General features: G+C 46.4%; 1 protein-coding gene across 1 annotated transcript in view; it reads right to left on the bottom strand.

Annotated features, from left to right (window-relative positions):
- Nucleotides 1–11,536: 11,536 nt before the first annotated feature.
- Nucleotides 11,537–17,127, bottom strand: part of POMGNT2 (protein O-linked mannose N-acetylglucosaminyltransferase 2 (beta 1,4-)) — a 271,191-nt gene continuing 265,600 nt past the window's right edge. The window contains exon 5 of the transcript XR_007772387.1: nucleotides 11,537–11,601. The gene's annotated coding sequence lies outside the window, so the exon portion shown is untranslated. The remainder of the gene's footprint in view (nucleotides 11,602–17,127) is intronic.

The following is a 17,127-nucleotide window of genomic DNA, read 5'->3' as shown; positions in this document are numbered from 1 at the left end:
TGGCAGTTGAGCTATTTCTTCAGATCCAAAGTGATGAGGAGTCCGACGATGATTGCGAGTCGCCTGATGTGTACGACACTAAATTGCTTCTGGCATTCACGGAAATGCTCAGCACCGTAGAACGCCGCTTCTGGGCTCGGGAAACAAGCACTGAGTGGTGGGATCACATCGTCATGGAAGCCTGGGATGACGAGCAGTGGCTGCAGAACTTTCGGATGAGAAAAGCCACTTTCATGGGACTGTGTGCTGACCTCGCCCCGACCCTGCGGCGCAAGGACACGAGATTGAGAGCTGCCCTGCCGGTGGAGAAGTGGGTGGCTATTGCAATCTGGAAGCTGGCAACTCTAGACAGCTACCGATCGGTCGGGAACCAGATTGGAGTGGGAAAGTCGACCGTTGGAATCGTGTTGATGCAAGTTTGCAAGGCCATTAATCACATCGTGCTAAGAAGAACTATGACTCTGGGGAATGTGCAGGACATTGTGGATGGCTTTGCACAAATGGGTTTCCCTAACTGTGGAGGGGTGATAGATGGAATGCATATTCCTATTCTGGCAGCATCCCACCTAGCATCCGAGTACGTTAATCGGAAGGGGTATTTCTCTATGGTTCTCCAGGCGCTTGTGGATCACCGTGGGCATTTCATTGACATAACACAGGCTGGCTTGGAAGGGTGCATGATGCACAAATCTTTCGGAACACTGGCCTGTTCAGGAAGCTGCAGGCAGGGACTTTTTCCCAGACCAGAAGATTGCAGTAGGGGACGTTGAAATGCCCACTGAGATCCTTGGACACCCCGCTTACCCATTAATGCCTTGGCTCATGAAACCATATACAGGGAAGCTTGACAGGAGCAAGGAATGATTCAATTACAGGCTGAGCCGGTGCTGAATGACTGTGGAATGGGCTTTTGGCCGTTTAAAGGGGTGCTGGAGTCTCTGTATGGGAAGCTAGACTTGGGGGAAAGCAGCATCCCTGCGATTATATCTGCTTGCTGTACCCTCCATAATATTTGTGAAGGGAAGGGTGAAACATTCAGTCAGGCATGGACCTCTGAGGTTCAATGCCTGGAGACTGAATTTGCACAGCCAGAGAGCAGGGCTACTAGAGAGGCCCAGCACAGGGCTTCAAGGATTAGGGATGCCTTGAGGGAGGAATTTGAGGCTGAAAACCAACAGTAATGTTTGGTGCCTTGCACGGGAGTGAAGTGCAGTGGTTACAATGTTAGTAGGAATCTGTTTTTCCTAAGCTGATTTGCAGTGCCTGTTTCTTTCCTGGGCTAAGGTATCTTTTTACTTTCTGCAGTAATAAAGACTGTTTTCAAAGCCAATAATTCATTTATTGAAAAGAAAATAACTTTATTGACAGACACACAACATTTTGGGAACCTAAAAGGGCAGTGGGGTGGGGTGGGGGACTGTACAGTCACAGGTTTGAATATGTCATGTCTGGAGTGCTGTGCAATGACTGCTGCACTTCAGGATGCCTATACTGCATAGTGATGGGAGTTGAGTGCCGAGGGTAAGGGTCGTAGTTCTCAGGGCTGGTTGGTGAACGTACAGGTTTTGGGGGTAGCTGGTGGTGGTAAGAACCTGGATGCTGGGGAAGGGGGTTTGGAGCTGACATTGGGGCACAAGTGAAAGAGCTTTGGGACAACGGGGGCTGGCACGGTAGTGCTCTGCCTGCATGCCTATGAGCGCCTGGATAGAGTCCGCTTGGCACGCCAGGATGCTTATCAGCTGCTTTGTGGTTTTCTTTCTGACCTCTGCGTTTCTCTGGCGGATCCTTCTTTCCCTTTCCCTCTAGTCCTGCAGTTTTTGATTCTCTCTGGCAGGGTGATCCATAACTGTTTGCAGCAGGTCGTCTTTGCTTTTCGCAGCTTCTTCCGCAGGTTTTGCAGTCTTTCAGCTGTTGATAACATGGGCATCTGAGAATTCAAGGTTGCTTGTAGAAAGGCAAAAAAGACAACAGTTAACAGAGGCAGCATTGTTTATATCTCAGACAGTTATTCCCACACAGTGAAGGAGTTTACAGTCTTCACAATAGCATAATTTTCCTATGCCAAAGAGAGCGCACATAACCCACAGGAGCCCCAAAATGGTGAGTAAGGGGGACTGATTGCTTCTGGGCTGTACTGGGGTTTCTGTGTGTTGGGGAAAGCAGACTGCTGCAGGGGGCACCTACACTGAACACTCTCCCAACATTTTCCACAGGAGTTGATCCTGCAAGATATCTCGCTGCTGCAGGTCACCTGGGAAGAGCGGGAGGGTCTTCTACAGCAATGCAGATTCCGCCCTGGCCCCTATGCAGCTTGCCTGTGTGCAGCAATGGTCCCCCCACCCCTCGCGGCACAGTGGCGTGGATGCATTAGCCTGACTGGGACAAGGACCACAGTGGCTCTCCCAATAAACTTGCTGAAGCACATTGCCCACGCTCTGGCTGAATCTTTTGAAGAGATTACCGAGGCCGATTACTGCGACGTGACAGACCACATCAATGGGCTATTCCACATCTAGGCATGCATGCATGCAGCCCTAACCCTCCCTCCTCTCTCAAAACATTTCCATCCTGAAAATACAAGCCGCTTACTGGGAACCCGCTCCTCTGCTTGTCCTTCACCAAGTATCGGCTGCTGCGACTGGCTGCCTTCCTCCTGGCTTGAGAAGAGCTCCTGGTTGCATGCTTCCTGGGACTCCGGGGTGTCTCCCCCCACCCCAGTACCCTCACTCTTGGTTTCCTCCTCCCCACTTCCTCCTCTGCCTCCTCCCCGCTCTGAAGTGTCCATCGTGGTCCTCAGATTGGCGGTGGGGTCACCCCCAAGTATCGCGTCCAGCTCTTTGTAAAAATGGCAGGTCGTAGGGGCAGCACCAGAGCGGCGGTTTCCCTCACAGGCTTTGCAATAGGCACTCCACAGCTCCTTCACTTTAACCCTGCACTGCAGCGCGTCCCGGTCATGGCCCCTTTCCAGCATGGTCCTTGAGATCTGCCCATAGGTATCGTTATTCCTACGGCTGGAGCGCAGCTGGGACTGCACACAGGGCCAGTGCAACCATTTAGGCGGACTAGACGGTTGCCTAGAGTGCCGAGATTTGGGGGCACCAAAAAGCGCCCTCAATATTTTTTTTAATGGTTAAGCAGCCGCTGCTGCTGGGACAGAGAGGGAGTCTGAGCTGCCGGCAGCAGCTGGCAGCCCAGGGTGTCCCCTGGGTCAGGGCGCCTCCACGGCAGCTGGCAGCCCAGGGTGTCCCCTGAGTCAGGGCGCCGCAGTGGTAGCTGGCAGCCCAGGGGCCCCCTGGGTCAGGGCGCTGCCAGAGGGGGCGGCAGGCAGCTCCTGTGGAGTGGTGCCTGCGGAGGGTCCATTGGTCTGCAGCTCCAGTGGAGCTGCCACAGTCGTGCCTGCAGACGGTCAGCTGCTCGCGCGCCTCCGGTGGACCGCCCGCAGGCACCACTGCAGCAGCTCCACCGGAGCCACGGGACCAGCGGGCGGGGCAGCGAAATTGCCGTCCGCCTAGGGCGCTCAAAACCCTAGCACCAGTCCTGACTGCACAGCTTCCTCCCCCCAAACACTGATGAGGTCCAGGAACTCGCCATTGCCATGCTGTGGCTCGTTTGGCACATGGAGGCATGGTCACCTGGAAAGATTCACTGATTGCACTCCCCACCTGGCTGAGCAAACAGGAAGGGGATTTTTAAAATTCCTGGGGCATTTAAAGGGCGGGTCACCTGAGGCCAGGGCAGTAGAGTTCGAACTGTTGAGCAGAGTGGCTGAACAGGCATTCTGGGATACCTCCGAATACCTCTGGAGGCCAATAACAGCGCTTTGGGTGGCCACACTGGCAGAGCAGTGCTGCATCACCAGCACTGCAGTCATTATTCCCCAGGCAAAGGTAGAGTACAGCCAGCACTGTATCCAGGGAGATACAGCACTGGATGTGCCTTGCAAATGTGGACAGTGTGTGAGTTGCAGCGCTGTAAAGCCACCACCAGCGCTGCAACTCTCCAGAGTAGCCAAGCCCTCAGATTGCTTGTTGATTTGAAAAAGTGCAGATAGGCAAAGGTGAAATGTACCTGACGCCTCTAGAAAGAATCAGTAGTAAGATTCACTATCATCCATTAAAGGGAAAATACATTTAATTTATTTTGAAGGTTTCTTCCTCATTTGCTATAAAGCCACCTCCTGAGTCCAACTCCAACCACATGTGACTTGCCCTTCACTATGGGGCTATCACAGGCTCTACAAATGTGGTCCATGACCAGTATCCACAGCACAGGCATCCAGCCAGGTGAGGCTTTCACTGTTGAGCTTATACTCCCCTTCTGCTCTCTGAGAAATGTACTATGGTATCAACAGAATCACCACTCTATTATTATTTATTATTACTGATATCATTGCACCAGCCATGAACCAGGATCCCGTTGTGCTAGGCTCTGTACAAACACAGAACAAAAAGACTGTCCCTGCCCCAGGGAGCTGCTGGTGGTGGTAGTGTAGTGTGCACAAGTTTCCGAACTGTGGTCTATGAACCACTGATGCTCTGCAGAGCACTTGCTGGTGGTCCACAGAAAGCTGGCTGTGTGCAGCCTCTCCTCGTTTCCAACTGTTAAATCACATTTTAAAAGTTAATACAGTCAGTATCTTCAGTACTTATATTATTTGTTCATGTAAGTGATTGCTGTAGTTGCCACAGAGGTGTTGTATAGTGAGTGGGAATAGGAAGGGAGGTGTCCATGAGACAATCACTGTATTCAAATGTGGTCCACATTATGGAAAAATTCAAGAACATCTGCTCTTTTGGGACTTTATAATAGTCTTAAGTCCTTGTCCCTCAATGATATGGAGGCCCTTAAATGTCCTTTCCTCTGGCTTCATTCTCTTAGATCACTCTGGTTTGCAGAAGATCAGCGAAAGGCAAAGAGATAAAGGAGATGGCTAGACCATTGGTGGAGGAAGTCTTTTGCTGAGTCTGACTGGTGACAACATAAAGAATGTTTAATCTATACTGCAGCTGTGTAAGAGCCAAATAATCCTCTCTTGCCTCCACTGCAGAAGAGCAGCTTCAGGTGGGGACAGCCTCGCTAACCCCTGGGGTCACCACTGGGGTAAAGAATCAAGCCTTTCATGCTGCCAGGAACTTTCATTTTACTTTGCAGATAAAATCACTTAGATCAGGACCCTGCTTTCTATGTGTTTTGGGATTTGATTACTTGAGGGACTGCCTGTGTCGTACTGCCACCATTGTGATCACCAGAGGTCCTTGAGTTGGAATTCCATTGCAATGAAGAGGAGATAGCAGCTGGCAGAGGATTCTCTGTGAAGATTTACAGCTAGAGCTCTCTTAATCTCTGGATCTGCAAGAGCCAATATTTGTTAATATTCCACTTGTGCTGCTAGAGCCGTCTCTTTTCCTAGGCATTTTGTGCAGGGTGAAGATTTTAATTTACATCAGGGGTTGGGGGGAATGAACTATTTATTTGCTTTTGATGCCAATAAACAGTTTATTATCAAACTGCAGCTGGCCATGACATATTGTTTAGGCTGAGTTAGAGCTTTCAGTGTAACAGGCATTTGAAACCTTTATTTTGTCTCATTTAAAAAGGCAAAACCCAAAACATGGGACGTACACTTTGAGTGTTTTGAATTTTTCATGGTGGTTTGATGGATCATGGGTTAACAGCAATCTCAGCAATGTTAAATCAGATTAACTTCCCAAATACTTGGAATGCGTGACAGTCAGACGTACTGATTGTTAATAGACCATTTGAGGTTGCCGTTAAGGTTCTGTGTCAAAGTGCGCATTTGACGAAACTGGGGCATGTGCTTCTTTTCGGTTTTTGTTGGCAATGCAAATGAAAGCCTTGTAGATAGAGTTGGTCAGAATTTTTGAGGGAGTAGGGGTGGGGCGGGCAAATGTCGACCTTTTGTTTGAAAACTGAAAACGTTTGGCCAAAAACTGAAAGCTTTTGTTGGGAAAACCAAAACAAAATGTTTTATTTTGGATGGGGTCAACCCAAATTAAAATAGCACAGTTTATCAAACTGAATAGAAATGTTTAATTGTGGGTCAGTTTGACATTAAACTATGTCCACCTTTGCTGCCATGGTGCCTCATGGAAGTTGCAGTTCAGATGCCCCATGCCCCCATTCTCCCCTTTAATTAAATCTTTCAATTTGATGTCAAAATGTTTAGTTTTGATTGAAAATGTTGTTTCAAAATGTTTCACAGTTTCAAGATTGAAATTTTCAGATTTTGGCCCCAGACTGAAAATATTTTGGTTTTCAGATGCGCAGTCTTTTAACAAAAAGTTGGAGATAAGAAGACACTCTTTGTGGAAAATTTCTTATAGTCTGTCAAGACTGTCATGCTGTCTAGAGTGGCTCATGACTGTGAGTGCCTACCTCAAGGCAGACTGTCAGTAACAGGACAGACACCCCAAACTGGTTAGATTTCACCAAGCCAATAGCAAATGTGAACTCCTGAATCACTATAACAGTCTTACCATGGAGTCATAGACCAGGCCTGATGACAGGAATTCCGGGCCCCAGGGCCATCATTGGGAGGTGGGGCCCAGGGTAGAAATGACAAATCCATCACTTCCGGGATCTCCTGTCACTTCTGGGACTGACCCGGCGCTGGCCCACGGGGCCCCCCAAAGCACGGGATCTGGCCCCAGAGCAGTCGCGCAAGCCTAGGAGCCTTGAGGCCCACCTGGGTGATCTAAAAGGGCCTGGGGGGCCTGGGCCCTTTTAAATTATCCAGGCCCCAAGGCAATTGCCCCCTTTGCCACCCTCTCACCCTGGTCGGTGGGCCTGTCACAAACAGTCCCCTAGACTCTCCAATCTACCTTGCCACCCAGACAAAATGGACTTAGTGATTAATGGTCACTTACACCAAAGATCACACCACATTCAGGCTTCTTCCAGTCCCCAAAGGCCAGTCACTTACCCCCAGAGCAATTGGTATCCTAGATCTTACACCAAGATAACACCTGAAGCCAATCTAAAGGTTTATTAAGTAGGAAAAAGAAATGAGTTATTTACAGGTCAAAGTAAGCAAACATATACACACAAATGAGTTACCATCTAAATCCTAAGAGTGATAGAGTTGAAGTGATCTGTCAATTCAAAGTGTCTTTAAGACCCAGGAGCATAGATAATGCATGCCTTCTGACATTGGGGGGACACAAGTCCATAACAGCTCCTCATCTTCATCCCCCCTCCTCCCGGCAACCTTTCCCCTTCCAGAAAGCAGCCCCCCTCTGGGAAAGCAGCAGCACTTCTGCTCCTGCCTCTGCCTCTCCCTGCCAGGTGCAGCTCTCCAGCTTAGCTGCTCTGCAGGGAGGGGGCCTGGCTGCACCATGTGACCAAGCAATCTGCAGGGGGCATACGGTCTTGCCTGCCCCCTCCCCCCAAGTGTCACCTCTTCCCAGGAGGCTGTGCCTGAGGATCTTTGGTTTCCGTTCAGAGTCTCTGGCCCTGTTAGAGTTCAAACAGCCAAAGAGATGGAAAATTTTCCTGTGGCTTTGTTTTATTTCATTCAGCATTTAAGTCCACAAGAAACGCTTCTTTGCATGTAGCATTTCCCAGGTGGGACAGAGCCATTAATCAATCCTTTTATTGTGGTATTCCTTGTGACCCATCCATCTGCTTTTTATAGTCCTTCTGGACAGGGTGGGGGGACGACGACGATTCCTGTACACAAGCTCAGAGCAAACATTTTCAAAGTTATAAAGCAAAACTTACCTATTTTCTTATAGCATGGAACACAGACATTGCAAGTGAAATTAATTCTTGCAGCAACTTACAAGCATTTCATAGAGCCTAAACACCAAATACATTCTTATAAGACTAATACCTATTTTGAGCAAAACTAGCATACAGGTGAACTGGTCTGGTCTTCAGCTGTAAGTTTGTCAGTTCTTAGCTAATGCCTGCAGCCTGGGGAAGAGCTGGCATCTGGCCCACTGGCATCACGTAGTTGAAAACCCAAGCTCCCCTTAAAGGTAGTTTAGACAGGAAATTTTCAACACCCTTACTCATGGATCATTGGTGTGTATTATCAACAGTGCTGTAGGAGTGTGTTATCAAGTGTTATAGGCAATGTACAGGTGGCAAAAAATACACAATACTTTTCCCGTTAGCTTCAGATTCCATTGTTTTTAAGGTGTTGAGTAGATGGGGCATGTCTTGATGCAGACTTAACTATCACCACATGAGAATAATTGTGTTTATGTGTTTTATGAGCTGATTGCTTGAGATTGCTAACTTTAATTTTTGAGGACGCTTCACACAGAATAGATGTCTGTGAGTTGTATCAACATTTCATTTTATAAATCCTTCGTTGGCATTAAAATCAGTTGAGTTATTTCTGTAGCGAATCCGCCTCCCCTCCCCAAATATATCTAAGGATCTTTTTAATACAGTGTTTTGATGGAATACTTTGTGAATGGATGGAAGTCAAGTAAATTTGCTTCGGAAAACAATCAAGAAATTATTGTAAATAAATATTAGTTTGAGGGTTTTCTTCTTCTTTAGGCCTTGCAGATTTTGACTTTGTATGCTGTTTGAATGGAAGAAGTGACATTATGTGGTTGCCTTCTTCTAATTAGGCAAAATTTCTATTCTTCCTCATGGTCATGTGATAAGCATATTGGATCGCTTCCAGGTATATAGCAAAGGATGGAGACATGAATTTCTCAGAAGAGGATAAGAAAGCGACAAAGTAACTGACCCAAATTCTCTCTGGCTTTTTTAATCTTGGAAATATTAGGGGCCTAAATGAAAGCTGATCCATAATCACCATGTTTCACTGCTCTTGGCAGCAGTAAGGGGTTGCATTCTCACACAGATGAGCTATTCTTGGAGCTACTTATCCTGTGTGCTGGGCACAAGCATGCTTTTCTTTTCCATCAGACACACAACGTTTCTTCTCTTCCCACTTAATTTGTTTAATCAACATATTTATTGAGTCAGCTTCCAAGAACAGCCATTGGCCTTAATTCTCAAGTTCCCATCTATCTCTCTCCAGCATCTCTTCAGGAAAGGCTAATGATTCAGTACAGGATCTCTGACAATCTAAGTAGGGTGACCAGACAGCAAGTGTGAAAAATTGGGACAGGGGGTGGAGGGTAATAGGAGCCTGTATAAGAAAAAGACTCAAAAATCGGGACTGTCCCTATAAAATTGGGACATCTGGGCACCCTAATCTCAAGTGCCTCAGAGCATGATGCTTTTTTATCACCGCACATAATGTTAGTTCATTATGATTTAGTGCAGTCATTTTGTTTCTGCAGAATTGCCCATTGAATGTGCAGATGTTGATTGTCGTCTGTTAGCTATAGATGCACTAAACAACCCTGTCTCTTGCCCCTACAAATTTGCTGTTTGTGGCAGCAGGCCCAGAGGATTTCAAGGGCATTGTTAGCGGGAATATCTGAACTGCGTGGATTGTTTATGGTCAGTTTTCTTCAGAATCCTCTAGGGAGGCTGCATTTTTGCGACAGCCTGTGTCGTGCTGTGCAGCTTGCTGAACAGTTTGTGCTGCTCTCTGGCATATGCAAACAAATAGCAGAGTGCAGGGAGGGGAAGATTTGCTTCCCCTTTGTCATATCTTTGTCCCCCTTGCTTTGCGGAACTGTCCTCTCCAGATGGTGCTTGAGTATGTACTTAAGTGTAAATCCTAATGGGACTTGTGCTGAAAGCTAAGCACCTGCTTAAGTGACGTGTTGAATCAGGGCCGGAAGCCAAAGATTTGAACTACCTAGATTCTGTGGAACTACAGGTTCAATGCTTGGCATAACCAAATGAACTTCTCACACTGGGAATGTAAATAAATTGAATTCCATGCAATTTACTTAAAAACCAAGGTTCTGTCCCTCTACCTGGACATTATAGATCCCAAGGCTGCTCTGCCCTGGCGTCACTGGGCAGAACTTTTCATGCCTGCTTTCTAGTGCAGTGTGCTGCACATGAGTTGACTTGCCCTCCACATGGCTGCATCGCCATGATGTAAAACCACCTGGGATGAGAGGTGCTCTCCAAAGGTAAAATGTCTGGGGCTCAAGTCTAATTTATATTAAAAAGGAAAAATGTAGAGGGGCCTTATAGTGGTTTACTTATAGCAGCATAAAGGGCCTTCGCATGATGAGCATCAGACCCTATATTTTAAATGTACATTGAAATACACTTGCTGGCTATTAGTTCAGTGCAGCTCTTTGAACACAATCTGTATACTTAACACATTCACTTTACTGTATGTGATACCAATAAGTTAAAAACACCAGGCTCAGAACTTTTAATATGTAGGTTCATGAGCCAAAAAAAGGAGGAGGAAAAACTGTAGATGAGAATAGTTGTAATAAAGTATAAATCAAGTCTCCTCCCTATGCATGCTGTGTGGTATACAAATAGCAAGCTATAAAAGCTTATTGCTTTCTCTCAGCTTTACAACCTGGAAATGCAATTCATGATCTATTTCTTCCAAAATTCAGCATGAGGAACCAAGATGAAGGATCAAAAATAAAGGTACCAAAATAAGGATTTACTCTCAGATATTAAGGAAGTAACTAGAAAAAAATAAGCAGATTAAAAAAACGCCTACTAACTTCATAAAAAACCTACCCCGAGAGAATGTTGAGCACAGCTAACCATTCACAAATCTGGCAATGCCAAACTTAAAGCTGTGTGCAAACCTTCACTCTGCCACCTCCAGGCAGGGCCGGCTCTGGCCATTTCGCCGCCCCAAGCACGGCGGCACGCCGCAGGGGGCGCTCTGCAGCTCGCCAGTTCCGCTGCTCTGGTGGACCTCCTGCAGGCATCCCTGCGGAGGGTCCGCTGGTCCCGCGGCTCCGGTGGACCTCCCGCAGGCACGCCTGCAGGAGGTCCACAGAGCTGCCTGCCGGCCTCCCGGCAACCGGCAGAGCGCCCCCTGCGGTATGCTGCCCCAACCACGTGCTTGGTGCGCTGGGGCCTTGTCATAGTATAATTCCCAACTCTGGACCTTAGCGTTCAGGAAATAGGTACTAGCCTAAGTCCTCTAAGCTTAATTACCAGCTTAGATTCTGTAGCGCTGCCACCAATCAGGAATTCCAGGGCCTGATACCCTCTGGTCCCCGCAAAACCTTCCCTGGGGACCCCCAAGACCCAGATTCCTTGAGTCTCACAACAAAGGGGAATGAACCATTTCCCTTCCCCCTCCTTTCTTCCTCCCAGCTCTTTCCCACCCTGGGTACACTAGGAGACCACTGTGATTCAATTCCTTGAATCACCACACCGAGAGGAATGTTACCTTCCCCCTCCCTTCTTCCCCAGAGAGAGATACAGAGATAAACGCAGAGAGCAGGTTTTTCTTCCCTCCTCCCTTTCCTTTCTCCCACCAATTCCCTGGTGAGTGCAGACTCCCTTCCCTGGAGTCTTACAAAAGATAACCAAAAAAATCAATTAGATTCTAACAAAAAAAAGAAAAACTTTAATAAAGAAGGAAAAACATAAAAATTGTCTCTGTAATCAAGATGAAATATTACAGGGTCTTTCTAGCATATAGACAATAGAAAGAAGCTTTCTCCAGCAGAAACACAATTTAAGCTACTTCCAGCAAGTACACATCTACAAATAAAGAAAAACAAGTTAAAAGACTATAACTGCCTTTTTACTTACTTACTATTCTGAATAGATAAGAGACTGTAGCAGAGAGATTGGCAGAAACCTGGTTGCACCTCTAGTCCTGTCCAGGACCCAGAGAGAACAAAGCCAAACCCAAAAACACAAACGAAGGGTTCCCTCCACCGAGGTTTGAAAGTATCTTGTCTCCTGATTGGCCCTCTGGTCAGGTGTTGCAGGTCACTGTTTGTTAACCCTTTACAGGTGAAAGAGACATTAACCCTTAGCTATCTGTTTATGACAGGCCTGGAGCTGGCCCTGCCTCCAGGTGAAGACATTACAATAGAGTTTTAAACCACCTGGTCACATATGGAATCTCTAATACAACAATAGCATACTGTGATGTTATGGGGGCCAGTAGGAGGTTCTGTCACTGCCTGACCTGTAGCTTTGGGAGCCTTTGTGCAGTGTAGCTCTGGTTCTGTTCCCTGACACCAGTAGCCTGACCACAATCAAAGTCTCATCAGCCTAGTTTCTCTTTGCAGGGTAACATCAACAACCCTCCAGTCCTGGACCTCCCCAAATACGTCCCCACCAAGTTCTTAACCCCAGACACTTGGACCATTGCCCCTGGTTCGTCACCTCCAAAGGTGTGAAACCAGCCCCCCAGACACCAGCTTACTTTGGCACAAACATACTCCACAAAGCTTGCACCCCAGAGACCTGCTTGGGAGCAATAAACAAACAATTTATTTCCTAGAAACGCCACAGGTTAGAAGATGAAGCAAGGGAAGCAAACCTATAAAAGTTACACAGAAAATAAACATAAAAACACAACCTTGGGCTTTACACTTTCATGTTAGATTAAAATTCCTGTTCTCATAAGGGTTCCCTATTGCCTTAAAACAGTTTCTCAGGGTACCATCAGCTGTAGCAGGGATCCAGCATTCACAGACAGCCTCCTGCCTCGAGGCTGTCCCCCAAGTTCTGGATGATCTTCACTTCAGATCCTGTCCATTTCCAGGCCTGGTCTACACTAGAGGGTTAGGTCAATGCAAGCTGCCTTGCGTCGACCTAGCTGTGGAAGTGTCTTCACTTAAATTCGGCTCCTGCCATGCCAATGTAAGTGCCTCACTACGTAACACCACCTCCCCAATTGGCATAGAAACACAGTTGAGGTAATTAGACTGATGCAATGTCACTGTAGACACTGCAGTGCTTTCATCAACTGTTACTGGCTTTCAGGAGCTGTCCCCCAATGCCCCACCATGACAATACAATTGATACAAGCACTTCTGGTGAAGGGACACCACTGACACAAGGAGCCAAGCATGCACACCCAAGCAACTTAGTAACCGCAGGGGCTGTAGGCTGACATAATTTTGCAGTATAGACATGGTCTAAAAGGGTTTAAAGTTTTTTTTCTTTAGTCAATACAGATATGAAAAGTGGGGAAAACACCCTCCTTAGTTCCCAAAGATTTTCTCTTCAGTTGCAAGCTGTTGCCTTTTGTTTTGTTGATTCCTCATTGTTTTCCTGGGCTGGACAAAGGCCTGAAGACAGTCACATCTGGTTGGGGAGGTAGTCCTTCCCTGCCTGACAGCTTCACTGTCCTGTTTGAGATGCTGCTGAAGTTGCACCAGAGTTACAATTACAATTTTCTTAGACACATCAGGACTATTAAGTTCAGTGCATTACAAGCTTTCATAAAAGATCCTACTGGATATGCTCTTACAGTGAAATGACATAGTATGCAATCAGCTGGTTTCACTGCTTATTTTGGGGGTTTCATCTTTGATTCTCCTCAGAGGGTTCCTCAACCCTCATTGTCAGATGTACATTTCCTTCTGCAACCTAGATACACAATGTGGTTTCTCCTAGAATGTGTGCTCCTCTGTGTATGCTAGACAGAGTTCGTGGAAGTCATTTCTATAGAAGATGTGAGCTACACGGCATACATGTTCTGCAGTGAGTGAGATGTAAAGGGGCAGAGCAGTGGAGAGAATCCCTTTTCTCAATTTTGTTCTGCCACAGACTTCCTGTGTGACCTGGGGCAGGTCACTTCCCACTAAGTTGAGTTAACTTTTGTGCCTGTTCCCCATATATAAAGTGGGGATAATACTAGAACTGGATTACATTTTTTCAGTGGAAAATGGAGGTTTGACACCAATGAAACTTTCATGGAAAAAATTCATTTTGATAGAAATTTTTCATTGTTAGAACTTCAAAATGAAACATTTCTACAAAAATTAATTTTTAGACATATTCATAAGTTTTCATTTTGAAACTGTGGGAAATATCCCATTTTGTCTCTCTTTCTCTTTCCAACTCTCTTTTTACATTGGAAAAAGATGGAAAAAGGTGAAGTGAAAGAGTGGGAAAACAACCATTTCCTTTCACCTTTTTTATTTCCCCCTCCCATTCATTTTTAAACCATAAATAAGGGGGATTTTTTTTTAAATAAGAGAGACTTGAACTTTTAAAACAGAGAGGTTAAAAAAAAGAAAAACAGAAAAAAAATTCAATAATCTTTGTTTTGTTTGTCTTTTTGTGAAACACACCTGCATTTTCCATCCACCTCTGGATAGTATTGACTTCACAGGGTTGTGTTTAGGATAAATCCATTAATATTCTAAAGTGTTTTGCACTTTTGGGTGGAACTCACTATAGAAGATACTGTAATTATTGATATATTAGGATCTACGGGGACCATCCAGCCCTCTTGCAGCCTATCTAGTAAGTGTCTAGACCTACCAACTCTCCTGTTTTTTCTATGTGGACTACTGGTTTTGTCACTTTCTATGGGTGTATCTACACTACGGGATTATTCCGATTTTACATAAACTGGTTTTGTAAAACAGATTGTATAAAGTCGAGTGCACGCGGCCACACTAAGCACATTAATTCGGCGGTGTGCGTCCATGTACCGAGGCTAGCGTCGATTTCTGGTGCGTTGCACTGTGGGTAGCTATCCTGTAGCTATCTCATAGTTCCCGCAGTCTCCCCCGCCCATTGGAATTCTGGGTTGCGATCCCAATGCAAAAACAGTGTTGCGGGTGATTCTGGGTAAATGTCATCACCCAATCTTTCCTCTGTGAAAGCAACGGCAGACAATCATTTCGCAGACTTTTTCCCTGGATTGCCCTGGCAGACGCCATAGCATGGCAACCATGGAGCCTGTTTTGCCTTTTGTCACTGTCACCGTATGTGTACTGGATGCTGCTGACAGACGCGGTACTGCAGTGCTACACAGCAGCATTCATTTGCCTTTGCAAGGTAGCAGAGATGGTTACCATTCCTATTGCACCATCTGCCATTGTAAATTGGCGATGAGATGATGGTTATCAGTTGTTCTGTACTGTCTGCTGCTGTCATGGGTGCTCCTGGCTGGCCTCGCTGAGGTCGGCCGGGGACGCATGGACAAAAATTGGAATGACTTCTCGGGTCATTCTCTTCTTTATGTTTTGTCTAAAAATAGAGTCAGTCCTGCCTAGAATATGGGGCAAGTGTACTGGAGAACCAGAGTGCACAGCCGCTCCATGTCAGAGACCTAGAGATTTCGCAGAAATGATGAGCTGCATGCCATTCCAGGGGGTGCCCCTGCAACAACCCCACCCGTTGCTTCCCTCCTCCCCCAATCCTCCTGGACTACCATGGCAATGTCCCCTCATTTGTGTGATGAAGTAACAAAGAATGAAGGAATAAGAAACACTGACTTTTTAGTGAGATAAAATGAGGGGGAGGAAGCCTCCAGCTGCTATGATAGTCCAGGCAGGACATTAAAGGGTGGTGGGGGAGAGGAGCGCAGCCTCCCGCTGCTATGATAGTCCAGGCAGTACAGAATCTTTTCTTTAGACATGAAAGAGCGGGGGCTGATGGAGCTAAGCCTCCAGTTGCTATGATGAAGATGGTTACCAGCCGTTCTGTACCATCTGTCAGGAATGACCGGGAGTCATTCCCATTTTTACCCAGGCATCCCCGGCCTACTTCACTGAGGCCAGCCAGGAGTGCTCATGGGCTGATGATGATGATGGATAGCAGTCATATTGTACCGTCTGCCACAGGGAAGGGGATGCTGGTGTTCAGCGCTGCAGCACCCAGTCTACCAGCAGCATGCAGTAGACATAGGGTGACATTGAAAAAAGGCGAGAAACGATTTTTTTCCCTTTTCTTTCGGGGGGGAAGGGTGTAAATTGACAACATATACCCTGAAACACCCAGGAAAATATTTTTGACCCTTCAGGCACTGGGAGCTCAGCCAAGCATGCAAATGCTTTTCGGAGACTGCGGGGACTTTGGGATAGCTGGAGTCCTCAGTACCCCCTCCCTCCCTCCATGAGCGTCCATTTGATTCTTTGGCTTTCCATTACGCTTGTCAGACAGCACTGTGCTGTGGCCTCTGTCTATCATAGCCTGGAGATTTTTTCAAATGCTATCTCATTTCATCTTCTGTAACGGAGCTCTGATAGAACAGATTTGTCTCCCCATACAGCGATCAGATCCAGTATCTCCCATACGGTCCATGCTGGAGCTCTTTTTGGATTTGGGACTGCATCGCCACCCGTGCTGATCAGAGCTCCACGCTAGGCAAACAGGAAATGAAATTCAAAAGTTTGCGGGGCTTTTCCTGTCTACCTGGCCACTGCATCCAAGTTCAGATTGCTTTCCAGAGCGGTCACAATGGTGCACTGTGGGATACCGCCTGGAGGCCAATACCGTCGATTTGCGGCCACACTAACCCTAATCCGACATGGCAATACCGATTTCAGCGCTACTCCTCTCATCGGGGAGGAGTACAAAAATCTGTTTAAAGAGCCCTTTATATCAATATAAAGGGCCTCGTTGTGTGGACGGGTGCAGGGTTAAATTGGTTTAACGCTGCTAAATTCAGTTTAAATGCGCAGTGTAGACCGGGCCTTTATGTCTACAGGGATACTCAAGCAATTAATGGATTTTTTTCTTATTCTGGGTTCAAGGCTCAGTGCACTGGATTTCATATGAAATGAGCATGATATTTGTTAAGAAACAGCCATAGCCTACAATGTTTCAAAGTTTCTGTCATAAACAGATGGTTAAGGGTTAATGTCTCTTTTACCTGTAAAGGGTTAAGAAGCTCAATGAACCTGGCTGACACCTGACCAGAGGACCAATAGGGGGACAAGATACTTTCAAATCTTGGTGGAGGGAAGTCTTTGTTTGTGCTTTTGGTGTTGTTCGTTGTTCTCTCTCGGGACTGAGAGGAACAAGACGTACACCCAGGCTTTCCCAATCTTTCTGAATCAGTCTTTCATGTTTCAAAATAGTAAGTAATAGCCAGGCAAGGCAGATTAGTCTTATGTTTGTTTCCTCAACTTGTAAATGGTCTTTTTGCTGGAAGGATTTTTACCTCTGTTTGCTGTAACTTTGAATCTAAGGCTGGGGGGGGAGTCCCTCTGGTCTATATGACTCTGAATACCCTGTAAAGCATTTTCCATCCTGATTTTACAGAGATAATTTTTACCTTTTCTTTCTTTAATTAAAAGCTTTCTTTTT

Source organism: Gopherus flavomarginatus, chromosome 2, assembly GCF_025201925.1.
Source record: "Gopherus flavomarginatus isolate rGopFla2 chromosome 2, rGopFla2.mat.asm, whole genome shotgun sequence".
In the NCBI taxonomy this organism is placed as follows: domain Eukaryota; kingdom Metazoa; phylum Chordata; order Testudines; family Testudinidae; genus Gopherus; species Gopherus flavomarginatus.
The sequence above is the reverse complement of the archived record's forward strand: the minus strand, read 5'-3'. Positions and strand labels throughout refer to the sequence as shown.